A 15553-nucleotide genomic window follows, 5' to 3' on the forward strand; every position below is an offset into this window, starting at 1 on the left:
CCCCCGTCCTTTCCCGTGAGCATGTTGAAGATGAGGTATTACATTTGATGAAATCCAGGGCTGCAGATCAATACACCATGGAATCAAGATATGCTCTGGAAAATGTAGTTCCTGCATCTTTAATATTCTCCATTTCCTTTTATCCTAACCTTCACACTCCCAGGAGCTTAATAGCTCTTTGTCAGCTTGGGGGTTCCAGTGCCCCTCTTCTTCCTGCTGGCAGACACATGCCTTCCGGCTCGAAATGCCGACGCACGTAGGACAATCTAATTTATAATCTTAAATCTTCTGGAAAGGGTTGCAGAGGCCAGGCCATACAGGGCTTTCCAAATGAATTCTGAAAGTAAAACAGTATATGTAGCAGGCGGGTAACTTTATCTAGATTTCAGAGATTTAGTTACATGAAAGTGAGAATATAAAAACACTTTTGCATGTAGTAGAATACTGTTGAACACATTTGGAAAGGATCAAGTCAAGACTACCTAAATCATTCAATAAAATCTGCTACATAAAACATCTAATAAATTGTAAAGGCAAGGACTTGAGCAGAGAGGCTGAAATTCCAGCTATGCACTGAAAATAAAAGTTTGGTCACATAGTCACTCTCTTTTCTTAGCTGACTTTACTAGCCATTGGGCTGGAAGTGTCCAGTTTCACTGGAACACCACAGAAAATGTTTGGCACCGGTCTCAAAGGAAAAATGATTTGGTATGCTGTGATTTGCTTTATGATTTTGGGGATACTTTATTAATCCCTGAAGTTTCAAATCTCTTAAGACCATGATTAAATAAAAAAAAAAAAGTCCCTTGGTGCAAAGGCAACTTCTATCATTAAAAAAGCTGATCATAAAACTCCTGTGACAAAGCAATAAGGATTTCATAGTAAATTACAGGGTTAAATAATGATAGCATCTCACATGAAAATAAAACTTACTAATTCAGTTAAGCACTCTCTAAGTAAAACTGGAATGCTGCTAATACAATAAGATTTTTGTAATCATGTTAGTAAGAATGATAGCCGTATTTTCCATGTCCCGTTCCTCAAGTTCAGTGCCTATAGCATGCAGTGCAAGAAAAAAACCTCACAGAATACGTATGAAGAATCTGGAAGCATCTGTTTCTGTTGTTCTTTGTTCTAAGCAATTGGTTAAATTGCATTTATCTGCATTTTTGCTGCTGAACAGCCTTAAAGACAACAACCAAGGCTAGGAAGCTATTCAACATATGTAATAGCACGTATTATGTACTAAACCAAGCTGTCTCAGAGACAGGATATAAGATAGTTGTTATGAGTTATTGGTTGTCATGATCCAGGAACTAAATTCATTTGGGTGCATCTTAGAAACTGGACATGTTTTTTCTTAGTATTTTTTTTTTTAAATGACATTGCCCAATACGTTCTCACTTTAAATGTGACTTATGGTGTCCCCATAATTTTAACTACTAATTTAGACTAATTTCAATGAGCATTGCAGGAGTTAACATGGAGGCACCCAGAGAAATATGTGATATATCACTACAGCCTAACCAGGAGCAAAGGTTTCCTCAGAAACAGCTTCCTCTTCATTGCCTTCCAGACTATTTTTGCCTACACTTTTAAACTTTAATGTAGATGAAGGCCTTGTGTTGCATTCGGACCTATTAACTTTTTGCTTATTAATGACTAAAGAGCTCAGTGAGGCAAGAAGTCTGCATTGTCCATGCAAAAGGTGGCACACAAGTTCACATGTTATGAGCAAGCTAGCTCTGCCTGGACTTGAGCTTCCTGGATATGACTGCAGTGCCAACCATCTCTTTTCTCTGCAGCTTTCCTCCCTTGAGTCCAGGCCAGTGATTTAGCTTAAAAATAGGGGTCAGATTGTGGCTGTACAGCAGGAGAAATCATACAGTGTCTACACACCAAGTCTCTAGCTTGCTGTTTACACTAGGCTCCTGCAAATAAGATGAGTGGTATGAAAGTATGGCCACAATTCAGCGAAGTTTCAAGTAAAACCAGCTGCCCAATATGGAGGGGAATACAAAACACACACTCAAAAAAACCCAAACCACAACAAGTGGCATGACTGCTGCAACACAAAAAGCTAAGGAACCGAAAGTTACAAACCTGTTCTTTTCTGGGTTGTTTTTTTTCGCAGTGAGACTGTGACTTCCACGGGCCAATATCTGACAGAGTTTTTAGCTCACTAACGTCTGCTTCTCTTTTGATTTGGGCTCAATTCCAAGCACTCTGATATTACTGAAAATATTTATATTGTCTTTAATGGGGATTTGATTGGAACCAGAGGTAACAGATAACAAGTAGGGGATTGGAGAGCACTTTAATGTAGTAGGAGTACCTGAGCAGAGGGGAACAAAACAAAAAACACCAAGTGATAATAAATTATCACAGGGTCAGAATACTAGTCTAATGACATCTGGTCAATATAGTCCAACTCAAACAAGACAGTAATTGATAAAGTCTTTCCTTGAGTTGTAAAAAAGTGTATCTGATATAGAGAATTTTATGAAAAAAATGTGCATCATAGATAACAAAAGTTGAATCATAATTACCCGGAGAAAACTGCACATGCAAATCCCACATATTTCCAATACACAGATGAACTTGTGCATATTATTTGAAATATTCTTTACAACTCTAATTGTGAAGTATGTCCCAAGCCTTGCCCCACCCTCTTGGACTAGAAATGGCAACATAATTTACTAACAGCACAGAATAGGAAAGGCACAACCTGAAAAGTATCAGCAATTTAAAACTTTCCTCCACTGAAGCAGAACTGACAGAAACCAGCAACATCGCAGATCCCAGTGTCCAAGAAACATTGCAGTGAGACATACACATGGCTATAGTCCAGGGGGATCAGCTTTCTCCTTCTATCGCTGGTGGCAATGCAGCAGGGCAAAACCAACCATCAGGAAGAAAAAAAGTGTCTATGGTACAAAGTCTGGAGGGGAGTCTGACATAATTGAAGGAGAACTAGTGAGGGGAAGGAAGGAGAAAGAAGGTGTAATAGAGCTGGGAAAGGAATGAGTGATGTCCAATGTGTGGAGTAGCAAACTTTTTCCACAAGCCAAGACATACCAAACATGAGTCACAAAAAACAAAGAGGGGAGGAAGAAAAATGTGTTTTACTCAAAGACCACCATTTGTGGAGAGTCTTGCAATAAACTCTGACTGACTATTCTCTCTCCTAGGACAAGCCTTTGGGTTCTGGCACCTCATTCTCATGACAAATATTCCAGCGAGAGCAGGAAAAGACACAACCTCAGTATGGTTTAACAGCAACTGGTAGGCAATAGAATAGGAAATGGTACATACATGAGATATTTCTACTATCATCTTCGATTTTGTAACTTTGTGGTCTTCCTTGAATGGCTTATTACCAGTCAAAACCTATTCCCATACCTTTGTCCTATTATTATTATGATTACAACAAAACCAACAACAACAAGATGTAAGTTTTTTTCTCAACACATGCTTCAGAAGTACCTTCTAGTTTTCCTACATTTGGCACTATACAGCACGTTACTTACAAGGAACCTCATGACTCCCAGCCAAGTTTTGAAATATATAATCAGTTGCAAATGTTTTGGGGTGGTTGACTGATGAATGCAGTAACTTTACCATTTATCACATTTTTGACCATTAGTAAATCTTAGATATTTTCAGGACAGCAGCACTTTCCCTTTTTTGGGATTAAAAAACTCAAGAACTTTTGAAAATTATCAAACCAGATGTTTAACACATTGATTAATCTGCTCCTCATAATAATAAATACAGTAGTGGTATCACAGTGATGAACTTCTGTAAGAACTGCAGTAATAGCATAATTTCTACTGTAATAAAACACAGTGTCAAAATATAGTTACCTGCCATTCTTTATACTTTATAAAACCCACTCTATTTCCTGTATTCTCATTTCAACTTCTTCCTCTCATAATGATACACTTCATCGTTTCAGGAAAACATCGGTGACTCACGGAACAGTCCCTACCCTGCTCTGGGCCAGAAGGCTTTTCATTTATTCATGCTCTTTTCAGTTCCAAACTTGTTTATCATTTAGACTTGCTCTTTCTTTTTTTTTTTTTTTTTTTTTTCTTTTTTCCATTCAGCATGTCGCCTGTGATTTACATGAATAATAAAAACATTCAGAGGCACATTAGTGAGGACTTGCACATTTTGGAAGGTATATAAAGTGTTGTATTTCAGGACATAAGCCAAGGTCTAAGTAATAAGGAGCTGTTACTATATGAACAGCTTGAGCTAGGATATTTTCAAACTCCTTCATGCCATTGGCCCCTGACCACTCTCAGAATGAGTGTGAACAAGGAGGACCACTGGTCTTCTCCAACATAGAAATTCCACAAGAGATTATTCAGACAGTTACAATTTATTTAGGGGTGTGTGGGTGTGTGTGTTTTCAAGAATTTCTTTCTAGGCTTGCCGATGAGGAGTGAAAACCAAAATGGCTCCGAAGAACAAATACATATTGTCACATTAATTACTCTGGCGAGCATGGTGTGAGACTGCTTCCACATTGGGGAAAGAAACCCCTGGCAGAACACCTGTAGGAATCATTTACTGGGGACCTACCCCTCCAGTTAGTGAAATTATCTCACCTTACTTTGATGGCTGGAAGCCAGAGATTTTTCTCCTCCATTCATATTTCAACACCAAATGCATCCTTCTCATTTTGCAGCATTTAAAATACAATTCTGCCACTTCAGGATCTGAACATGTCCACAATGCATTAACCTGCATTTTCAGAATTACTAACCACTGCAGTAATAAAGCAAAACAAACCCATCCTTCAGGCAAATAATTTTGATTCTCTGTTCCCTCATGTTCCCAGATAATGACACGAATGATCCAAAATACAACTACCTAAGCATTTTTTCATTTGTATGCCAATGAGCTTCAAAATTGTCATTGGCAGTACACAACCTTAGTCCACTGCATGGAATATCAGTGCCCCAGCAATCTGTAGACTGGGTTCCACTTTTGACATTGATGTTGATCTGCTGCAAAAATGGGGGGAAATCACTGTGCCTCACTATGTCCGTGAATCTTGTTCCATCCTTTGTCTTATATTTAGACTGCAGACTCTTTGAGGTAAAGGCTGTCTCTTTTGAGAAATTAGAGATACAGAGTAGGAACAGTGACTTTGGTCTGTTTGGGTTTTTGGGTACTACCACAATTTAAAAATAGAAAGCGTCTACTTCTGAGCCCAGATGAATTTTGCAACAAGTTGCTGTAAACAAATTCCATCACCCTCCTGACTTCTGCTTTTTGGCATTCCCAAATTTTATACCTCAGAATAGGAGCTTGAACTCAGCTAATATAGGCTGTCAAAAATTTATTTATTTCACTGACACCACGACAGTTCACACCAGCTGAAAATCTGCTTTGCACATTTGAGCTTCCACCCTGTAGATGATGTTCCATAACTTGCATAGCCAAGATAGAATTTTCAAAGTTATGCATTTCAGCCAGGGCAAGGACAACCCAGAAACAATGTGATCACACTTATCACACTCTTATTCCCTGTAAATGTGCTGAAACTCCATGCTTTTAGTCAACAAATCTTACAGTGACATTTGTAACTATAGCTCTGAAAGGGTTAGGAGGAAATGGCTTGTGTTTTTCATTTTTAAATACAGAGTAGCACATGCCTATCTCAGTTTTTTGGCTACTTATTGTTATTATTAAAAAAAAAAAAAGTATTTTTTTTGTTGGGAAATAAAAACCTTAAGAAGCTTCAAATTCTTTATTTCCTACCCAGAACTGAAAACTGCACTTGCTTACTGATGTAAAAGAGAATATACATTAATATAACTGCTAAGCCTCAACTGCTCTATAGATTTCAAATTTTGAATATTAAGTACTGAAAGGCTACAGCAAACTATTCCAGAAATCCCATGACTGCGAGAAATACTAAAATATTTTTTTGAGTAAATTAGAACAAGTAAGTGTTAAATAATTGCTAATAGGCATTCAGTAACTAGGAAAGCTAAAATACTGAATACATTTTTCATCAAGCTTTATTTGGCTGTTTCTAATAAAGAACTAAGAAATAAGTACTACTGCTGAGTACAGCACTGCATGACCTGTAGCATTCAGAATCTTTTACTGCTCACACTGCATTGCAAATGTTTAGGAAAAATACAAGGTTTCAGTAGTTTGGGTGTCTAAATAATTGCAATTTAGGGGCAGCAGTGGTGAGGGAAGAGTCAAAAAGCCCATCCCAGGGAGACCCTGCAAGAAAACAGCAAATTGGCACATCATTCATGCCTATACCAAGGCTCTCTGTGCATTATAAAGGCTGTGGAGAAAATATTTACTGCTGTGCTTTGAGGATATATTATGATAATGGTCTCTCTCCCCTGAGACTGAAATGTATGTGGATGGTGTTAGCGATAAAGGCTACAGTAATAAGACAAGTATGAAAACACTTTTTTGGGTGAGTGTCATTACTCCAGGATGTCACTGGCATCCCATAGAGTGTCTGTTGGTCTGTGTGGTCCCATCTCTACTCCTTCAGATACTCTTCCTGCTGCTGCATGATTTTAGAGATACTCCCTTTTCCTCTTCCTCCAGCCTTCTACCTGTCTCCCTCAGTTGCATCCAGTGACTCTTTCTTCCTGCTGTATCTCTGGAGCATCACAATTTACACCACCATGCATGGTGCTCAGTAGCTGCTTCTGGAGTCTTGCCTTCCCTGCAGCTCAGATCTCCACGGGAGAGCAGTTACAATGACCATCCATTACTGCAAAATCCCTGGACACCATTTGGGAACAAACTTTCCATCTGCTCCCTCACACGGAGAAGATGCTTTGTAGTGGAGATGGTTGAACTTTCTTCAACTGACAAAAAACAAAACTCAAACCCTAAACTTTTTTATTAAAACCAGAAGCATGTTCAGGTCCTGGTATTTCACCAAGACACAAAACATATTTCAACAGGAAATTAATTTTTTTCAAAGTTTCCAGCACCCCTCTCCCTTAAATCTGCCCTGCACTTCTTTAGCAGCCACATGAACTCTCTGATAACCTCACTGTGCCATCAGCATGGAAAAGGCAGATGGAAAAAATTCTGAGCAACACAAAGAGGAAAGGATGTCTCTCTACCGGGGCGTCTAGCAGTAATTGTCTGCTTAATCCCCTTCTGTGCCTCTGGAAACCTCCTGCCTGCTCACTGCAGAACCAAACAGAGGCTCTACAGCCGTCCTGCTTTGCTTGGACCTACAGTAAAGCGAGTAGAGACCATCAAGACACTGTGCATCTCCAAACAATGGCTATCAGGCCCTTGCAATTTTCTCAAGTCAAAATAATTTTTTTACCAACACTTCTCAGTGTGTGCAATGGGATCATGAATGAAAATTTTACAAGCATGGCAAAGTTGGGCTTTCAAAGGAACTAGCAGTCAGGAGAGTTATATGTAGCAGTGGTTCTTCACCTCCTTTTACAGCATAAAACTCATTTGAAAGAGTTGGAAACACTTTGAGCCTCACTGAGCTCAGCTTTTTTTCCATTCTTTGCCATCTTTCCCAGTTTCCATTGCCCTGCTTTGCCTTCCACTTCTGCAAATACTGATTTTCATGTAGGGATAACTCACAGGACCAGGACGGATCCAGGCTCCACCTCTCACCTATAGTTTATCCTGTCTTACTTGTTTGAAACTAGAGTTGCTCTTTAAAAAAGCTTTTTTTTTTCCCCATCGCTTAGATCATTATAACTAATGTTTGTAACTTGTATTTGGAAATTTAGGTTCAGGCTTTGATCTTCTCTAAGCATATAACTTAGACAAAGTTGTTCTATTGAACTGAAAGAGACTTACATTCCTGAAGTCAAGCATATGCACAAGCGTTTTAAGAATTATGGCTTCAGCCTAAGTCAATCCTAAACCTTACATGAATTTTGGATATTAAAAAGAAAAATGTTTTTAAACCCAAGTCTCTAGGGAAAGCAATAAATACTTATATATGTCCACTAGATTATGAAAACTACTGTACTTGAATAAGACAGCCATGAATGTTTTTTAGATTTAAGAAAATAATTTTGAAATAAAATATATCCATACACACATGATTAATGTGGCTTCTCTGTTCTCTTCTGCTCGAATTATTTATATTCCTAGTGAGAGGGGAAAAATTATTTCCAGCTAAAGAAGCAGCCTCTTTTATGAATAAAAATGAGCTTTTTTTTTTTTTTCCAGAAAAGTGGAAAAAGGGTCTCCTTTAAGCTTGATTTTCTGACATCGAAATAATATGGTGCAACTCTGAATATGATCTTTCCTTTGCTTTCTACCATGTCAAATTTTCATAACAGACTTCAGCAACACTGAAAGACTCCAATGAGTCATTTGGTAAAGTACACAATAAGTAGGTAATCGTGGCCCAACAAGCCTATACGGAGAAGACAGGGGTGGAGATAACACTGACAGAAATAATAAAGTAGCACAATTCAAATAGTAAACAGCAGTCACCTCTCACCCATTTCCTTACCATCATAAGAGAATGATTTCTCGGCACATATATTTATTATATAGACTCCTACAGATACCTGTGTTCAGCAAGATCCCAAAGATTCAAGTCAAGAAAACTGTAAGAGGCCAGACATTTAATGAGCAAAGAAAGAAAACTGGAGAGAAGTGTAATCCACATGTCAAGTAGCCACATTGCAAAGCAGACATTAGCCAGGGAAGAAATGTTAGAACAAAAGGTTTTTGTTAGATCAGGTTACTAAAAAGTGGAGAGTTCTTGAGACAACCCAGCAATCTGGGCAAGCTCCAGAAAGTGAGGAAGGCTTTGTCCTGTAGGGTTCCCTCCCTTGCCAACTTGATACACGGTCCACTTATTCAGATTATGGAAATTTTTCCACTTAAAGCAGTGTCCGAAGCCATTGGTGATGTCCTCATTCTCTTCTTGGGACACTCTGTAATACCCGAAGTTGCTACAAGTCTCCTCTCGTCCTCTTGTATTTACTTACGAAATTTGCTTAAGGGTCCTGAGGAACACTTTAGAGCTTGCAGGTTTTTTGGTTTATTTGGCTGGTTGGTTTGGTTTTGGTTTCGGTTTTGGTGGGTTTTTTTGCTCTCCAGACCAAGTTTCTATTTCATGCTTGTTTGCAGCTGTGGGAGGTTGGGTTCTATGATCCCAGGGGTCCAGTCCAGGTGCGTTTCCACTAGCCAGTCCTCAGAGCTCTCACCAACAGATCGGACGCTACCGATTGCTGCACTAGCATCTTTCTTCACTTGGCCAAAGGATGAAGGTCAAATAGGAAAGACAAGAATTGGCAAAACTAGACTGGTATAGAACAAACGTGGGTGTAGGAGCCTTCAACAAACATGAACAGCCCAGAGATGAGACGACAAGGTCAAACTGGAAATTGTATAGAGACAGAAAAGGAAGAAGATAGAGTGTGGATTCAGAAGAGAATAACAAGGATAGCTGGAACAGAAAGCAGTCTTTTTGCCTACAGCTCCTGGTGTATAATTCCTTACAGCACACAGGCAAGATTATGTTTTGAAACAGCAGTTTTCTGAATGTCTTCTCAAAAGCGGCCTCTTCCTGCTACCCCCTCCATACTGAAGAAGTTTTGTGACAAATAAAATACCAATAGCTTATCAGACACAAGGACACTGTGTATCTAAAAGGTCCATTTGTAAAAGCAGCATTATTAAACTCTCCAGTAAAAATAAACTCTTAAAAAAACCCCCTACTTAAATACTGCCCACCGGAGATGAAGATACGTTTGGATTACATGTTGCCCTCACCTCCCCAACGCCCATAAGGCACCAAAGGCAAGACATCTGACCGCTGTTCCCAGCTGTCTCCCAGCAACTGAGGAGCTGGGGACCAGTGGTGCCTCCCTGCTGCAGGCAATGCCCCGAGGTGGCTCTTTGTTTCCAGGAGGCTGCCTTGCGGGGGCTGAAACAACACAGTGGCGGTCAGGGAAGCCGAAGGAAAGGGGAGAAAGTTGCCTTGATGTTTAGGAATTCAATAAATAGTATAATACATTTTTCAGAAATGAAGGTCAGCTATTCATGGCCTTGCAACTAACTACTACTACTTCTTCTCTCACCTCCACCTGCAGAACCAGAGGTTTAAAAGCAGTTTCAAATCTTAATGGGTTCTTCAAGAATTTTTAAAAAATCACTCTCAGGGTATCTATCTAACTGCTTCATTTACTAAATCATCTCAGGAAAAGCCCGATAAAGCCCAGTTTGTTTCCCAGGACTTGTTCTTAAATAATAAAAAAGAGAGCAAGTTATTTGCATCAATATTGTAGACGTCAGTACTGAGCCCACTCAAAGTAACAGCAAACTCTCTTTCAATTTAACCTCACTGGGCCACTTGGCCATGATTCTTTAGCATAGGTACACAAGTGAGTCAGTCATAAGCCACGGCAAACAGCGAATCCAGTTGCATCATTTTCCATTGGCGAGTAATAGATGGAAAATGTGAAATGTCATTACAGGGCTAGTTAACCATCTGGTAAAAGCTCCTGTATGAACACTGCAGATGAACTACATTGAAGTATTAAGGAAACATCAACTGAAGCTGTTTAGCCCCTCCAGAGACCTATAGTTCACGCATGGTGGGCAGGTAATAATGTCCAGTTATTCTGGAAACAACTAAACAAGTCACTGTAAAATTATCTCATTTGCACTGGATCCAACATTAAGTATTTTTTAAAATATTCATCATTCATTCCAGGTAACGAAACAAAACAACTAATCAATCTCCAAGGAACTACCCATAAATCAAAAAGCCACACGGAGAAGCTAGCAATTTTTCATTATTCCAGAAGTAATATTTTAAAGCTGACAAGCTGACGGGGTGGTCCAGGTCTGTGACATTATCACATCTGTGATGAAAGCCCAAGCTTTACACAATTACAGTAGTAATTCTTAGAGTTACTCTAACAAGTTGACACAGAACTTGTGGAAAAACAAAGACTTTTTTTGTTTGTTTTAATCTACATTGGCTTTATTTAGCAGACAAGTTATTAAAATCAATTCTTGGCCAAATTAAAGGCATTTTGTTATTACCACACAGATAAAAATTTGAGTTTTGCAGCCAATTATGGCGATTAGCCACAGCCTTTCACAAAAGTCTTATCTTCTGAACAGAAGTGTACATTCGGCATCTATTAATTTCAGAGCAAGTTGATGTGAAAAGGCGAAAAATACTTCAGTGAATGGCAAATCAGGTTGTAAATTTGAGGCTATCCTTCTCGTAAGTTGTGCACATTGTTTGATCACCTGATGGTGGTGATAGCACATAAAATAAAGTTGTCCATTGTATTCCATTCCTGCCTGCTGAGGATGTAGTTCAAGATTCTATCAATGTCACCTAACTGCCTACTGAAACAGGTAAAACCAGAGTCAGCAAAGCTTCTGGTGTCATGCTTTGGTTATATATATATAATATATATATATATAATATATATATGGCATATATAATCAGAGCACATATTATCCAGAGTATGGGAATAATGTGTTTAGGAAACACCCTTTGCTCTTTCTTGGCTAATGGCGTGACTACAGCTAAGTATGGGATGGGGAGGTCATGAAAGTTTTGGGTTATATGAAGTGAAGAACTGAATGTCTGAACTACCTGCTATTTTATCCAGTTTGTTTAGTTCATCAACCAGGGAACTTCACATGTATAAGACCTCAACATGGTGTCGAATCACATGCCCAGAAATACTTGACTGACTGACTTGTTTGAAAGCTTCTGTATCCAGTGCCGTGGTTACACTTGACTCTTAACTAGCTCAAATATTTGCTGACAAAAATTGGGGACAGGACAAAGACTGTTACTTCTGTTGGCATTCAGAGACACAAAAAAAGAGCAAAGTGCTGCTTTTGCCTCTGGTCTTTTTATTTTGCCCCAATTTTACTGTAAGATACAAGTGCCTACTTCCCTCATTTTTGTCCACTTTCTTCCCCTGCTTCTCTCCCTCATCATCTTTTTTCATCTGTTAAAATACAAAGGATTTGTATGTTTCTACAAACTATCCCATTCTTTTAAAATTTTGATACCAGAACACCAGAAGTTTAAAAAAACAAGTTGCTATATATTCAGATGTGGCCACACAGCCTCTATTTTTGGACATTTATCCTCTCTATCCAAGCCTTTAAACTTTGTTTACAGACTGAAATCCTGTTGTGTTTCTCAGGCACCAGTTGCAAAGCAGAAGTCATTAGGTGGTAATACATTATCAATTGTCAAAAGAGACAACTTGCAAATTCACACACTCAAATTTCAATTCTGGTTCCTTCAATCTTTAGCAAATTCTAAGAACAAACACCATGGCACAACTCTACATGTTTTAGAGACAGCTTTTAAATCACAAAATGCTCCCAATGGCATACAACTCCATAGCCAAGAGCTTTGTACTGCTGAATTTGAAGAACTCTCAGAAATATTCTCCAAGCGAGTTTTGTTGAACTCTCAAACTGCAAATCTAAGTCTACATCTATGTTAGCAAGCATGTGGCCTGATAAGAGTGGATTTATAGAGTGCAAAAATAGTGCTGAGTATCTGATGTGCAGATGATACATGCTTCAAGGGAATTTACTCCAGGCTAGTTTCAGTCTGGGCCCACAGACTGAATATGTAGGAATAATTGGAGAGCATTAAGACCAACACTGGAACACATTGTCTGGTTTCACTTAATCCGAAAGGAAACCAGTTTGTGTACTCAGAGACTGGTCTGTGCTGTGAGCCAAAGCATGTTAAGTGGCAATGATCAGGAGATCACCAATATAGCTGCATCATAATTAAGTGTCAGTCTGATCTACCAGGAAGGTTCAAATTTACATTTCCTAAGACAATTATTAGCAAATTTAATTGGAATAGTTATATTTCTAGTCCTAAAAAAATGTCAGTGATAACAGAACTTGTCTCTGATTTGCCAAAACTTTTCTGTCCCATTCTACAGATACTTTGATCAAAAATAAATTGGAAATTGCAGTGTGTCCTTGCAAAATTCCTGTATATATCAAACCTAATGACTGAGGACTAGGGAGAGAATTCGAGCCAAGTCATGGTTCATAACTTGATTTTGAGCCTGTTCCAGTAACACCACCCTGCCTCACGCCAGTTTGATTTAGAGATAGGCTTTGTGCCCAGCATCTAATTTTGTATATAATTACAGGTTTAATGTTTATACTATGGTCTTTGTAAAAGGAGGAACCTTCAAACTATGCCAACAGTCTGAATAGCTGCTTAGGTTGAGACTCAAATGCTTTAAAAAAACCAAAAACCAAAAACAAAACAGAAAAAGTGAAGAAAATAGATTAATACAGCTCAAACACATTCGCACTCATCTGCTGTGGTACTGGCCCTTGGGCAGTGCAGGAAGCTGTCCTCTGTACCGACGTGTGCACAACGTTTAGATGGAAGTGGCGGACTGAGATTAGGATCACCATAAAACAGGCTTGATTTCAGCATGTAACATGAGGATTATTAGCTATACCTCAGAGATGTGTTTTCTTTTTGGGATTCCTCTTCCATTGGCATATGGATCGCTGAAAGGCAGGAATTAGACCCTGCTAGTCAGCAGGACTGATTCTACAGCTACTTTTGCTCCCTTGCTTCCTTCATCATCAGCAATCTTTAGCCATGCGGTGTAGGCTTGTCCTCAATAACAAACCGATACGACTGGAAAGTTTCTGTACAAGATTCACAGAAAATGGACAAATAACTATCAATTTTAGGCACAGCAATGCAATGATTACAGCATTACACCCTCATATGTGCCTATATCCCCTTGTAGAAGATTGCTCTGATGATACAGCTGGAACTACTTTTCAGAATTATTCAATAACCTTTAAGAATAACCCAAACAAGAACTGATTTTTTGCCTCAGAAGTTACTCACAGAGGAGACTTCTGCATAGTCCTTATCACAAACTGTAACCAGATTGGTACCTGTGAAGATAATATAGAAGAACACAGTGCTGCAATTCTTTGAACTAAAACTGAGATCATTTCCAGCTTTACTCTCATGTTCCTGTGTGCTACAGCTTGACTGGTTGTGTATTTAACAAGCACTGCCAACCTTAATGGGCATTTTGACTTTCTGAGGCTGGTGATATAGTTTATAGACTGGATACTATTCAGAAATTATATTAGAAATTATTGGTTTTACTTTTCAGATAATCTACAAAGAGATTAAGTTATTAAAAAAATATATATAAGGTCTTCACCTGCAGATTTCTGCATAGTTTTGATACCCTGAGGCAACTCCTATTGATATAAAAGCTATTTTGCTAATAGCTAATAGTTGGCTTGACACTTTTTGTGGCGGGGGGAAATTGGTGGCTTAGTTACCATGTGATTAAATATGCACCGAAGTCTGTAAACTTGTATTGCATCCCAGAACTTATAACTGTCATTGTTAGCATACTGTTCAGTTTAGCTGCAAATGATGTTCCTCCATTTTCTTCGAGGTGCCATTTTCTAAGAAATCATATTCTATAGAAAAATCAACATTCAGATATTGTCATCCAAGTCAACTTCTAAGATTGATGTTCTGCTCCTATTAGGAAAAGGAAATGACTTTTTAGAGAAAATTGTTGGTGCACTGTACAAGCACAGGGAAACATGCCACACAGCTGAGAACAGATTTCGAACTGAGCCACATAAGCTGTTTCTCAGCTGCAGGACTTGGGATTGCTCCTGACTTCAGAGTCTAGGGAGCTCCTTGCCTAGACTTTTATACCACCCAGAGTCAGGTGAGACCAAGGACTCATCAATCTGGCCCACACCTCCCTTCTAGAAGAAAACCTGGCTCTGTAAGGCAAAGGAGAGCTGTGGTACAGTGCAGCTAGGTCTCTGGGCACTCCACAATGGCACAGAGCCTAAACACAATGAGAAAACCATTTTAGGAGTTGTACCTAATAGGAATGTGAAAAATGGGTGGGGAGGTGTCTGTGTACAGCTCTAACCTTTCCCTGAGGAATATTATGCTACGGAGAACAAGCTCAGGAAGGTAAAACCAGAAGAAATATGAAATAATATTTACCTCTCAGAGCAGTAAATGCTTAAAGTGTACAAGACTGGGCACAAGGGCTCACGCTGGAAAAATTAAGCCTGTGAGATGCTCATGCCGGTAGTCTTCTGAATGAAAAGCCATCTCCTTGTGCCACTCTCCTTGTTTCTGATCATCCTCCTGACAACTGCATGCTCTCCCAGATGTGGTGCAGCTACTGTCCGTGTTCCCCAGCAGCTGCCTGGCAGGAGCCTCTGCAGGACTGAGTGTTGCTGAAGCCCAGCAGCTGCCTTGCTCCGCTCCCTTCTGATTCTGTTTCCAGGCCCTAAATCACAAGGAACCACTTTACACAAGCTGCAAGGAGAAGACGGAACTGCACAGACAGTGCTCCTTAGGCTGCAAGGGTAAGGGCAGAAGAAGAGGTTGCAAAATCAGAGCAACTTTGGCACTTTGCAGGTGGAAAAGGATCTGTACCATTCACTCTCTTTGCAAAAATGTTAATTGAAGAGTTTTACTTTGATGTTCTCCATCTCTGTTACCAATAAATAAAGA

The sequence above is a fragment of the Caloenas nicobarica genome, chromosome 1 (assembly GCF_036013445.1).
Source record: "Caloenas nicobarica isolate bCalNic1 chromosome 1, bCalNic1.hap1, whole genome shotgun sequence".
NCBI lineage: Eukaryota > Metazoa > Chordata > Aves > Columbiformes > Columbidae > Caloenas > Caloenas nicobarica.